Raw genomic sequence first — 12,696 nt, forward strand, 5'->3', positions numbered from 1 at the left:
ACCCTTCTAAGTTCTCTGCTGTGGCCCCTGTAACAAAAAACAGCCTAACAAGAGAGAAGAATACCCATTTCTTTCCTCTAAGTTCCACATGACACGGGAGCCTTCTTAAGGAATTGAAGATCTGAGGAAGTGGCTCGACCTGAGTGTTTCATCCTAGACTTGATGAAGAGTGGAAGGCCACGGGAAAATGTGGTAGGACAAAAAGGGTGTGTGCTGTGTGGTAAAAGTGGAGGTGGGCAGCCAGCAAGCCCTGTTCTTTCTGTTTCCTCTGGGTGTCTTGGCGATAAGGATGTACCTTTCCTCTGGGTATATAGAGGACACCCCTCGCATAAGACTTTTAGGACCTGCTTCAGGGGCGGGTCAGAGAGTCCTTCCTAAGTATACTGTTTCTCAACTCCTTCAGCTTAAAATATTCAATAGGCCACACTGTCATATTTTCTCACGTTTTTTTCCTGAACCCTGTGAATATTTAAGACCAATAGCCTACTATTTAGGGGACCACAATTAGTTTCATAATAAAATGGCATTTACTTGGTGGCTGTAAGTTCCAAAAGTAAATTATTCCATAGACTTCTTCAAAGACGCTAAACATGTGACATTTGAAACGACTTCTAAAGGGTGATTATTAACTGGGCCAAGAGAAAGGCCTGAGCAAATGCCCTGGGGCAACAAGGAAATAGGGACGTTTTGAGATACTGCCAAGTCAGCGTAGCTGCAACAGCAAGAAAGATGGGAGAGTCATGAAAGAGGAGGTGGGGTGGGAGCCCAATCACATCAGCCTTTGTAGGATCTACCCTAAAAGCAATGGAAAACCACTGGAACTTAAAGCTGGGGTTGAAATGATGAGATTTCCTTTCCAAGTGAAAGTTTTCTTTCCGACAGCTACTTCTTGCCTCGTGACTATGACTTGTAGCTCATCTCTAGTGCTCCTTCCAGGGTTCGTTGATCTGGTATGGGCATGTGATAATGAGGCAGCAGATCCAAAGGTGGCAGGTGATCAATAAACTGGGTTTCCAAGCTCAATAAGATTAGCTAGGACACACTGATCCACTTTCTTAGGAATTTGAACAAATATATAAAAATAGTATTTCAGTTATAAGAAGCTATCATAATAGTTGAGAATCTCTCCAGAGAAGCTATGAATTAGTTGGTAACATAAAATTATAAATTATAAATTTTGACTTGGAAATAAAATTAGGTACTTTCACAATTGTGAGTAATTTGCAGCAAGCCTCTTAAATACACCAGCATGCATACTGCCTTTTTATTCAATATCTGAAAACACAGGTTTTTGTCTGTTTCTAAAAAGGCAAGATGTTTAATATGAGTTTATTTACTTCTATTTAATGAGGCTTATACTCTCGTTTTTCCTTCACTGCACCCACTGCTAATCTTCTTGCTCTGTTAAAGTGAATTGCATGAACACAGAGAAGGATTTGTGTGTGTGCACACACATGCACGTGCATCTCATTGTCACTTTTTAACAGATTTCTAGCACTTGGAAACCCACTATTTGGTGTTCTGCACAGCCCAGTTCCAATATGTGGAGGGGAGATGGTTTCTACCACCAAGAAAGTCTCCATACACCAGCTGGGTGTCCTACAGTTCAGCTCAATTCTGACACTACCTATCTGGAGATAACGTCGGCTCCCGTAGGTTAAAGGGCTCAGTTCTACAAGACTGCCCCCAACATACACGGATATTTCAGTTGCCAATCACAAGCTCAGGTTGTCACCTGTGCTTCTGACCAATCTGCTATAGATCAGAGGTTCCAACAACCCCCTTTTCAGGTTCAATTAATTTGCTAAAGCAGCTCACAGAACTCAGGAAACCTGTTTATTCACTACATCACTGATTTATTCTAAAAGGGTATGACTCAGGAACAGCCAGATGGAAGAGATGCATAGGCAAGGTATGGGGAAAGGGCATGGAGCTTCCATCCCCTCTCCAGTTGTGCCACTCTCCCCAAATCTTCACTTATTCACCAACATAGAAGCTCTATGAACTCGTCCTTTTGGCTTTTTATGGAGGTCTCGTTATAGAGGCATGATTGATTAAATCATTGGCTGTTGGTCACTGAACTCAATCTCAGTCCCTCTCCCCTCCCCGGAGATCAGGAAGTGGGACTGAAAGTTCTGATCCTCTAGTCATAAAGTTGACTCCACTGGCAACTAGCCCCCATCCTTACGTACTGTAGTTTCAAAGTCACCTCATTAACATCAGAAAAGACACCTTTCTAGTTTTCCAACCTGAGGAAATTCCAAGGATTTTAGGAGCTCTGTGCCAGGAATGGGGTCAAAGATCAAATATATATTTCTTATTATAAATTACAATATCTCACTCACTGAAACAGCTTTTCAACATTGCTTTAGCGATTGTGAACTCTGTGAGGAGGGATAACTTGATTTAGTTAATCAAGTTTTGGGCCCTATAGTTTATAGGAAAAACCAACCCTGAATTGTGACATTAATGCTACCTGGTGCAATTTTCTCTATCAGCTACCCTTGACTTCACAATCCCATACCTTGCATATAGTTTTGTTAACTCTAAGAGTTTGCTACAATGTTGTTACAGGTGTTCATAAACAGTGAATTATTAAGGATGCCATTATAAAGAAAAATTCCATTGAAATAATGTTTAAGTACCTGACATCTCTGCCTCCTACTAGTAATCTTAGTTCTTTTTATATAAATTGTTTCTGAGAGATAGTAATTTTAATAAGTCACAAAACTAGATGTGTGTTCACAAGCTGAAAAAAAAAATTCCCAAAGTAGCAGCCAGAAGAATTCCTTCCAAGTAGGACACAGGAAGTCTTCTCTGGGGAATTTGAGCAGCCCGAGAAGAAAGCTCTAAAGATGCTATCGTCAGGACTTCCACAAGGAAATGTCCTAGCCAGATCACTCTACTGTGAAGACCACAGTTGAAGAGGCTCATCTGCCCTCAGAGCATCCATTTGGGTTTTAATCCACCACTCTTAAGTATAAGCAAATACACAACAACAAAACAAGCAGGAAAAAGCAGAGAAAACACGAATTAAGCAGAGAGAAGAAAAACATCATAGAAATACCACACATATTCTTGGAGTGATAAGAAAATATTGCATTCATAAACTAAAATGGATGCTTTGAAAAAGTAACATTGAAAGAACTAATAGAGGTACTTTGTAAATTGAAAATATGATAGCAGAAATGAAAAACTCAAAACAAGGTTTGGAATATAAAGTTAGTGGTTCTCCCGTGAAGTAGAGCAAAAAACCAATTAAATAGAATCTAGTGAAAAAAAAGAAAGGAAACAGTCCAGGAGATCTGATAGTAATTTCCAAAACAGAAAAAAAGTACACAGAGAGGATAAAGTCACAAATAAAATAATTTGCAAAAGATTACTAGACTTTGAGAATATGAATTCGCACTCCAAAAGGACGCACACAGCGTGCCTAACATAATGGAAGGAAATAGGGCCCATCAAGGTAGATATCTTGTGAAATGAGAAAGGAGAACTGCAGAGAGCGGGGGGGAGAGAACCAGACTTCAAACAAAAGATCAAGAATTTGAATGATTTCAGTAACACTTGGGACTAGAAGACAGTGGAGAAATATGTTCAAAATTTTGAGAGACACCAGTTCCCAATCTAGTACTCAATACTTTACTAAACTATTACGTGGAAAGACAATAGAATAAAGGAATATTCACATATGCAAATTCTCAGAAAAAAAATTTTGTATGCAATTAGGAACCTGCCAGAAGATGTACTCCACCCAAACAAGGAACTAAACAAACAGACAAACTAACAAAGGCAAAAACCCCAACACAGGAGGATATGGGATCTAGGAAGTAGGAGATCCTGCAAAATAGATAGATGAAGGGAATCTTAAAATGATAGTGAAGACAGAGTCCAGGACCAGAGGTGTGCATGGAGAGGAACCAGTCCAGATTGTAGCAGGTCAGAGGTTTCCAGGAAAGTTAATTTTTTCTAAGAAGAGAAAATTGGGAGAAGGCCTAACATGCTTGAATATAATAAGAGGTTTATTATATAACAGAAGGAGACTTTGAGATTGAATTAGTAAAGAATACATATAAAATTCATCAAATTTAAAAGAGATAAATATTAACCCAAAGTAAAACAAAATGTTGTACCAAAAAAAAAAAAGTAATCATAGTATACTGGATTCAGTCCTAAAGACCAAAACCATAATCCGAAATTTGACTCTTACTAAATTGAGAGGATGTGTGTATGTGTATAACTGGGGTAGAGAGGGGGTTGTGGAAAGATAAAATTTCTCATCTTCCAGAAAGGGAATAGATAATTTCAAGGAGAAAATACAGGAAGCAGAAACATGTATAAGCATATTTTATGGAGATGCAGAGGTGAATACCAATATATCAAATTGAAAAATTCAAAGTAGTTACCACTTGGAAGTAGGAAGTGGAATGGCAGAGAGCCTAATAGACCCATTTGATACTTTAAGCGCTGTGCCAGTATTTCCGTAATTAAATAAAAACCAAACGGGGTGAAATGAAAAGGAAGTGAAAGATAAAATAAGCTGGAAGAATGTAATAAAAAGAGAAGATGCTATGCCTTTCTCTATGGCTTGAATTTGTAGCAACTAAGGTATATCATAATTATAATAAAAGATCTATTTTAAAAATTAAATATATGCATAAATAAACAAATAATGCACAAACATGTTGGCCTAGCCAGTCTGTTCAATAGTGAGGATTTTTATTATTAGTAGCAGCTTTTTGACAAGTTTAAGGAAGGAAACAAACCTCACTGTTCCTTTAGTTTTTTCATTATGAAATTACACTTCTTTTCCTTTTAAAATATTTTAAAGATACAGAAACTTTATCCCACCACTATAAATATTATTCCTCCCTCGGCCCCCCCCCCCCAACATGTTCTTCAGCTGTTACAATGATTTGTATACTTGAATAAGTACTTGTACTTAATTGCCTGGTTCTGCTCATAATGCTTCTTTTTAAAATCATATTAATGTTCTGATGGGGGGAAATTATTACCTTCTCTAAATTTTGTTTTTTTAGGTGTAGTGAATATCAGAAATTTATAGTCTTACTATTTTAATACAGACATAGACTTTGGAATATGTCTGGACAGGTTTAAATACTAGCTCTGCCGCTCAGCAGCCGTGTAACTCTGAGCAGACTGTTTCTGAGTTTCAATTTCCTCATTTTAAAAATGGGAATTATAATACATACATTATGAGTATGTTGTAAAGATTATAAATAATTTATATAACATAGTAGGGACTCAATAAATGATTCCTATTGCTATCAATTTAGATTACCTGGGAAAGGACAACAAATACATCCAAATTTTCTAAAGCATGACGTCTCTTAAATTGATGGAGATTGTGCTTTTTGTTTTTTGACATAAAATACAATGGAACACCATTGGGATGTTTTTAGCAAACTGCAAAGAGCCTATTTTCTGTTCTTCACAGGAACTGCTTTGGGGATCCTTTAGGACAGCCTGAGTGGGATATCAGTGGTGTTAAAGGGCACAAAGTATTGATTTGGATTTATAGTAAATGCAATTTTCTTTAAATATGAGAGTCCCCTCACCCCTACAACTACCCTGTTGGCACGAAGAGAGCTTTTGTGGAAGACAAAGGTCTCACAGAATACTGGGAGGTAGAAGTAAGTGCTTCCTAATACTTGTATGGGACATGAACATCTTCTACCTATATATCTGTATACAGGTGATGAGAAAAACTAAAACACTTTAAACATAGATTTTGCTGTTATGGACAGGAAATGATATAAGCAGAAAGCCGAGGACACAGACTGTCAGAAAAATCTGACTAAGCTTCATTAGTCATTTGAGAAATAACCGTAAATAGATCACAGTAGAAACGCTCTGTCTCTGAGGGACTGCGGAGCACACATTTTTGCGCATCTTCTCCAGTAGCAGGGTCATCATTGATTAAAGAGTTCTTATTGGTGCTCTCGGCATAATCATGCGGTACTGATTCCACAATCTTAAACCAAACCCGTGGGGCTCCAGCAGAGGGCGTGATTCACAAATCCTGAGCAGGGGAAGCTTTAGCAATGTGTATATAAAGAGAGAGAGAGATGGATCTGGAATTCCCAGCCTGTTTCATCCTCAGATCCCTTTCCTTTTGCAGTAGGCTCAATTCAGGTAACTAATAATTCAAGCTAATATAACATAATTCACACTTTTTACCCTAAAAAAAAAAAAAGCAGTGAGAAACAAGAAGCTTATTTTCTGGAGAGAGAGTAATTATTGAACAAAATATTTTAAAATATTTACTGAAAAAGGATTTTTATTTGTAAATTAAATTTTTTTCTTTAAAATGCTTGGATATGTCTCTTCCTTTATGGATCTGGGTTGCCTTATTGAGTCTAGAATCTAGAGGAGGGAAAAAAAATTTTAATGCTAGGTTAACAGCATATCTTAGGGAGGAAAAGTGACTATTGCGAGAAAGTACCCACAGCTTGATAAGGGTTCTTAATAACGAACTCTAAACAGCACTAAAAATTAAAAGACCTCACTGAATAATAATTAGCTTTGCTTCTTAGGCGAGCATCTGAAAATATATATGTTGTACTTAAAAAAAATATTCCTCGTGTCAAAAATATTCAGGGAATATGAGGAAACTGATGGAGATGCCAAGGAACCAATCACCGTCATCAGGATTCCTCAGCCTTCTCGGGATCTCCTGACCTCAGAAGAGATCCACAGAAATACTGCGCTGGGGTGGGGTCAGGGCTCTCCGCGTCCAGTTCAGGCTAAAGTTCATGATGATTGGAAGAAAAAAGTTCCCATAAGCTCTCTCACCTTCCAGCTCAATATCCCAACATTTGTTCTTCATGTTTCTGAGAACTATGGGTTTGCCTTTCCAGCTTTAAATTGTATTTGGCCCTCAGCCCAGAAACTGTCCTGTTGTACATAGGAGACTGCAAAAAAAAAAAATTAGCTCAAATTGGGTAATATTTAACACATTAAAGATAGAGTGATACTTTTAATAGTGACTTTTGATAATTTTGGTGAGAGTGATGGAGATGAAGAACATTATGTAAAAAGAAAAAAGAACAAGAGAGAATATAGAAAACAAATATTAGTTGAAAGGACAATAGGCTAGATATGTTTCAACTGAGGCCCTAGACTTTAGTGAAACAAATAATTTCCATCTCAATTACATATCTGAATATATCTAGGTCCTGCTTGTTTACTCATCAACAAGTAAGGCACTGAGCCAATGTTATTCCTTTTATCTTAGCATTTTAGTGCTCTCTTTGTATAATCTTTTTTTAAAGGGCAAACTTTACCTGTATAATATCATATTTGTATATGAAATAGCCTATTTGAGGAAACCATATTTATTTGAATTAAAAACCTAAATGATACTTTAAAAAAACCCCAAAAACTGTATTCAGTTTTCTCCAAAATGGGATGGAATATAAGATACACTGGTTTCTAATTCTAAACCTAACCTCAATTTTTCCATAGTCTTAAGTTTTAATTGCCATTAAACTTCTCTAGCCTAAATTTGTATATTTTACTGTGGATTCTTGCTAATGACTTCTGATGGCTGTGGAAGTGCTCACTCCTCCATGAAAACCTTCTGTGAGAGCACAGAAGCCCGAAAACTTTTAATTGCTACCCTCATAAACACTGAAGCCAGGCATCTCCGAATCTGCTCCCAGCCAATGGCTGAGCAGGCAGAGGTACAAGAGCCAGCCCATGCCTGCCTGTAGTGACATTTCTCTAAGAACAAATTTTCCTTGAAGCCTCCCCTCAGCTTGTTCAAGATTTTCTCAGAACTGTTCTGTGGTCTGAGGATCCCCTCCTTTCCAATCCTTCCTTTTCCTCTCACTCTTCACAGTTGTCATCCTTCCATCTCAGTCTGAAGGCTCTCTCTGCCTGCTTCTCTTCCCCCTGCTTTATCTTTCACAGGCAATATCCCAAATCCCTTGCACATCCAATCCTGCCCCGATGTCTATTTCTTGGAAGACCCCAACTGACACAAATAGTACATAGGGTGGCCCAAGGAAACAGGTGGCAAGGTGGACCAGGTCCTTGAGGACTGAGTCGCTCACTGTCTAGATGGCAAGTGAGACCTCATCTGGAGTGAAATGTGAGGCATAGATAGTTCCTGAGTGAAGTGGCAGCCCGATTTCTGATGATTTCATGAGTGGCTACTTAGAAAAATGTCCCCATAGAGAGAAATGTCCTTGCCGGTGTGATGATGAAGGCATTTGAAAGATATAGGGTGAAAATGCCTATAAGGACAGCACAGTTGACTGTTTTCTACTATATTGAATTGAAGCCTTATAAAAGGGCAATGAGAAATTGAGGGCAGTTAACAAAATAAGTAAAGTTACGTGTGACAATGGAGGGCCTCTATGGCCATTTACATGGAAGCCCTTGTTTCACGCGTTGGAAAAGCAGAGGCAGTAGAGAAGCTGACCCAGATTTCACAGTTAGAATAGCAGAGTTCCAGAAACACTTAAATGTTCAGCAAAGACAGTACTGGTACCCTAAGGTCAAGGCAGTGGTTGGGAAAAACTGGAACCCTGATAGAATTGGGACACCTGAGTGAATGCTGACCAAGATGGCCTTAGTGTTCCCCTCAGCTTGATTAAACTTTAGACAGACTTCTTGCCTTCAAGCCCCTGACCTCGTTTTCCTTAGAGCATTTACTTAAGAAAACATGTACTGTAAATTTTTCTTTGACTCTTTCAGATGTAAATCCTTTTAAAAGCCTCTTGACTGTTTTTCAATACAGGAAAGCCTTTCTCAAGGATGAAAGTCATCCTTTCCAAATCTAATTATCAGGAAAGATAATGGACCACCTCCCAGTCTCTGTCGGAGGGTAAGAGCCTAACTTCCATCAGCACCAATGAGCAAACATGGATGGCTTCATAACAGAGAAAAACGTTTGCAAATTCAGGAATAACACAGTGTGCTAGACACATCGCATTGATAAACCCCTGCACCCCTCACATCCCCCAGCACTCTTCCACTAGCTCACCCCAGAGCCAAAATACCCTCCTGCCCTCCTTTTTTTTTCATGGAGTTGAGCTCCGACTGGATTCTGGCCTCTCTTGGCTATTCCAATAGCCTTGAATAAAGTCTTTCTTGTCTATTTAACATTGTCCTGTACAACTTTTGCTTTAACAACATCCCCGAAAATTGTAGCTCTTCGGATCCCTCTGGCCCCCAGAACTTGCAGAAGGGAGGAGGCTGATCCTCCTTAGTTAAAAGTTAGCACTTCTCCCATGCAGGAAGAGGCTGCAAGACAACAATACCCCTCTCAAAAGTGCCCCCCCCACCCCCATCCCATCCTGGTTACCAGGATAGCTGTGATTAAATTCTAGCATAATTTAACTAGAGACATGCTGAGCCAGATGAGGGAGGAACAAAATTGTACACTGAAAGAGCTGTAAGAATTAGCTATCATGTACAAGCAGTAGCTGAGAGAGTACCCCTGGGATTACATTTTGAGGGTGCTTGATCAAGGGGCCAGAATTAAAAACTAAATAGGGACAATTTATTGACTTGGCAGCATTTTCTTAGAATATTTGATTTTACACCCTGGTAAGAATCCCAGAAAATGGAATAAATTCACTGCTATGGGGGCTCTTAGAAGCCAAGAATAAATGATGGGCCAGACTGAGCCAAGTGCAAATGGCTGTGTTGCCTGGCAGGTTGTAGAAGAAGAAGAAAAAGACTCAGGAATGTAGGCCGAGTGAATTGGATATTTTGTGAGGCCTGAAGACCCATTAGGGTATTATGCTTTATGGGAGGTCCCATGGAATCCAGCATTCAGCAAGGCCTTCAGGAATGCATTGGTAGGGAGCACCAGCATCCTTAAGAAGTTCAGTGGCAGCTCATCTCAGAGTGACAGGACAGTCAATAGGAGAGGTCCTCACAGAGCCAGTCTGATTAGCATGCATGAGGATGATGAAGCCCTAAAGTAATTGAGGCTAGGTGGTAGTGTATAACTGCAGAAAGCAAGGGACCATAAGATTGGAGCAGTAGCCAAGGGGGGCTTGACCTTCAGGGAGTTATAGAGATTGTTAATAGAACATGACATCACCAGGGGCAAAACAGACAGGTAACCAAGGAGTGTGCTGTTTTATGTCTACAATCAGAAGCAGGCTAGAATGGAGGAGCAGGAAGCTGAGGGCAGTTGCTTCAATTAAAAGTTGCAATTTTTTGCCCAATTTTCAATCCTAAAGCAGTCTTTATATCCAGAATCCATTGACTGAAGAAATGACCATGTGCCTGGTAGGAACAGGTCTGCAACACCACAGCAAGTATATACTGTAATGATTCCTCAAGTCCTTCCTCAAAGGGACTTACAGCCACTTACTCATGTGGCCATGTACTAGGGAAAGGGAAATACCCAGAGGACTGTTGGACACAGAGTCTGAGTTGACATTGATACCTGGAGACTCAGTGCATCATCATGGCCCCCTAGTTAGGGTGGAGATTACAGGAGCCATGCTATAATTGGAATCCTGCTAAAGTCTGCCTTAGAGTAGGTCCACTGTGTCCCAAGATACACCTGGTGGTCATTTCCCGGTCTCTAAATATGTAATTGGGATTGTCACTGGCAGTTGGAGCATTCCCCATGTTGGGTCCTTGGACTTGGAAGACCAAGTGGAAGACTCTAAAATTACTCCCTGCTTCCTCCTCCCAGCCAACATAGTAAATCAAAGTGCCCCTGGAAGACAGGAAGGTATAGTAGAAATTAGCACCACTATTAGAGATCTAAAAGATGCAGGGGTATGGCCCTAATATACCTCTAATTCACCATTCTGACCCCTGGAGAAAATGAATGGATCATGGAGAATGACTGTAGACTTCTGTAAGCTCAGCCAAGTAACAGCTTTGGTTATAGCTGCTATCACATATGTGATGTTGTTGCTAGAGCTCACTAATAAGGCTTCAAGTACATGGTATACAGACATGGGTTTTGCAAATTCATACTTTTTTCATTCTGATCAGAAAAGATCGGGAAAAAGTTGCATTTATGTGGAATGACAGTAATATCACTTACAGTTTTCCCCAGGGACTATATTCACTCTCCCACCCCTCTATAATAATATATTCCAAAGAGATCTGGATCGTATGGACATTTCACAGATTATCACATTGATTACTATGTTGATGCTAATTCGGGCAGTACAAAAAAAACAGTGTTTACTAAATTGGAGGCCTTGCTAAGACACATTTCAGGGAACTGCTATTTAGGGGTCCAAGTGGTCAGGGGCATTTGAGATACCCCCTGAAATGTAAAAGACGAATTGATGCATCTTCTAATTCCTGTCATAGAAAAGACAGCACAACACCTGGTAGACATTTTTGGGTTCTGTCTGGAACACATTGTGCACATAGAAATACTGTTATGGCCCTTAAGTCCAATGATATAGAAGGCTTCCAGATTTGAATGAGTCTCAGAGTAGAAAAGGGAGCTGCAGCTGGTCCAGGCTGTGGTACAAGCAGCCCCACAACTTGGGCCATATAATCTGTCAGGCTCTATGTTGCTGGAAGTATCAGTGATGGAAAAAGATGAAATGTAAGTTTATGGCAAATCCCAGTGGGAAAATCATAATGCATGCTACTGGGATTCTGGAAGAAGGCTATGCCATCTGCAATGGAGAAATGGTATATTTGAGGTCAACTCTAAATGAGAACAGAAGGCAAAGGCAAGCTACATGAGCAGGTAGCCCAGACCCCGTGTCACTCACAAGATTTGTACTAGTACCCTTTTGTGGGTAAATTCACTTGACCAGCTAAAGAAAAAGGAAAAACCCCAAGCTTGATTTATGGATAGGTAGGCTCAGTACATGAGCAAACTGAAACTATAATGGCAGATAGCAGTATTGCTTGATAATAGTGGAGAAAGAAAATCTTACCAATGGGTAGAAGTGCAAATGGAGAACCTTGTCATGCGCTCTTTGTGGAAGGACAAGGGGTCTGAGAAGGGAATACATACAGATTTCTGGATATTTACTAATGGTCTAGTAGACTGGTCAGGAGCATGGGAGGAAAAGCCTGGAAGATTGGAGACGAGAAGGTTTGGGATAGCTTGTGGATGGACATGTGCCAGTTGGTAGTGACTATAGACATATGTTAATGCCTAACAGAAAGCATCTATCAAAGAAGAGGCACTGAACAATAAAGTAGACAAAATGATTTGGCCAGTTGACATTTAGCCACCTTTGTCACTGACCACTCCAGAATTGGCATTTTGGGCACATGAATGGAGTGGCCACGGTCAAGATACTAGTATTTCTTGATCATGAGCAAAGATTAGATGGTGTTTATGCTTATCACTTTGTCTTTTAATTGTCCCCATACCATTCTATTGTGCTAAAGTCTACAAATCAAGAATTATGACAATTACATAAACAAGTCATGAGGTTCAGAAGAAAATGATCAACACGAGAATTATGTAGCAAGACAGGGTTCTACCACAGTAGAAATAGTAAGTTCCACAGAAAGTGAGCCTTATTTTATTGATTACATATATTTAGATTCAGACGTTTACTCAGACTGAGTATAAAAATATTGTTTTAAAAATTGGCTAATTTTAGTGACTTTGTGGGGCGGAGGGTGGGGGGAGAAAAATTACATAAAATGGGCCTTAAACAGAAAGGTTTTGTTTAAGGAATGCAATAATGTTCTCAATTTGTTAGATCTGCA

This window comes from Equus quagga, chromosome 8 (genome assembly GCF_021613505.1).
Source record: "Equus quagga isolate Etosha38 chromosome 8, UCLA_HA_Equagga_1.0, whole genome shotgun sequence".
Taxonomy (NCBI): domain Eukaryota; kingdom Metazoa; phylum Chordata; class Mammalia; order Perissodactyla; family Equidae; genus Equus; species Equus quagga.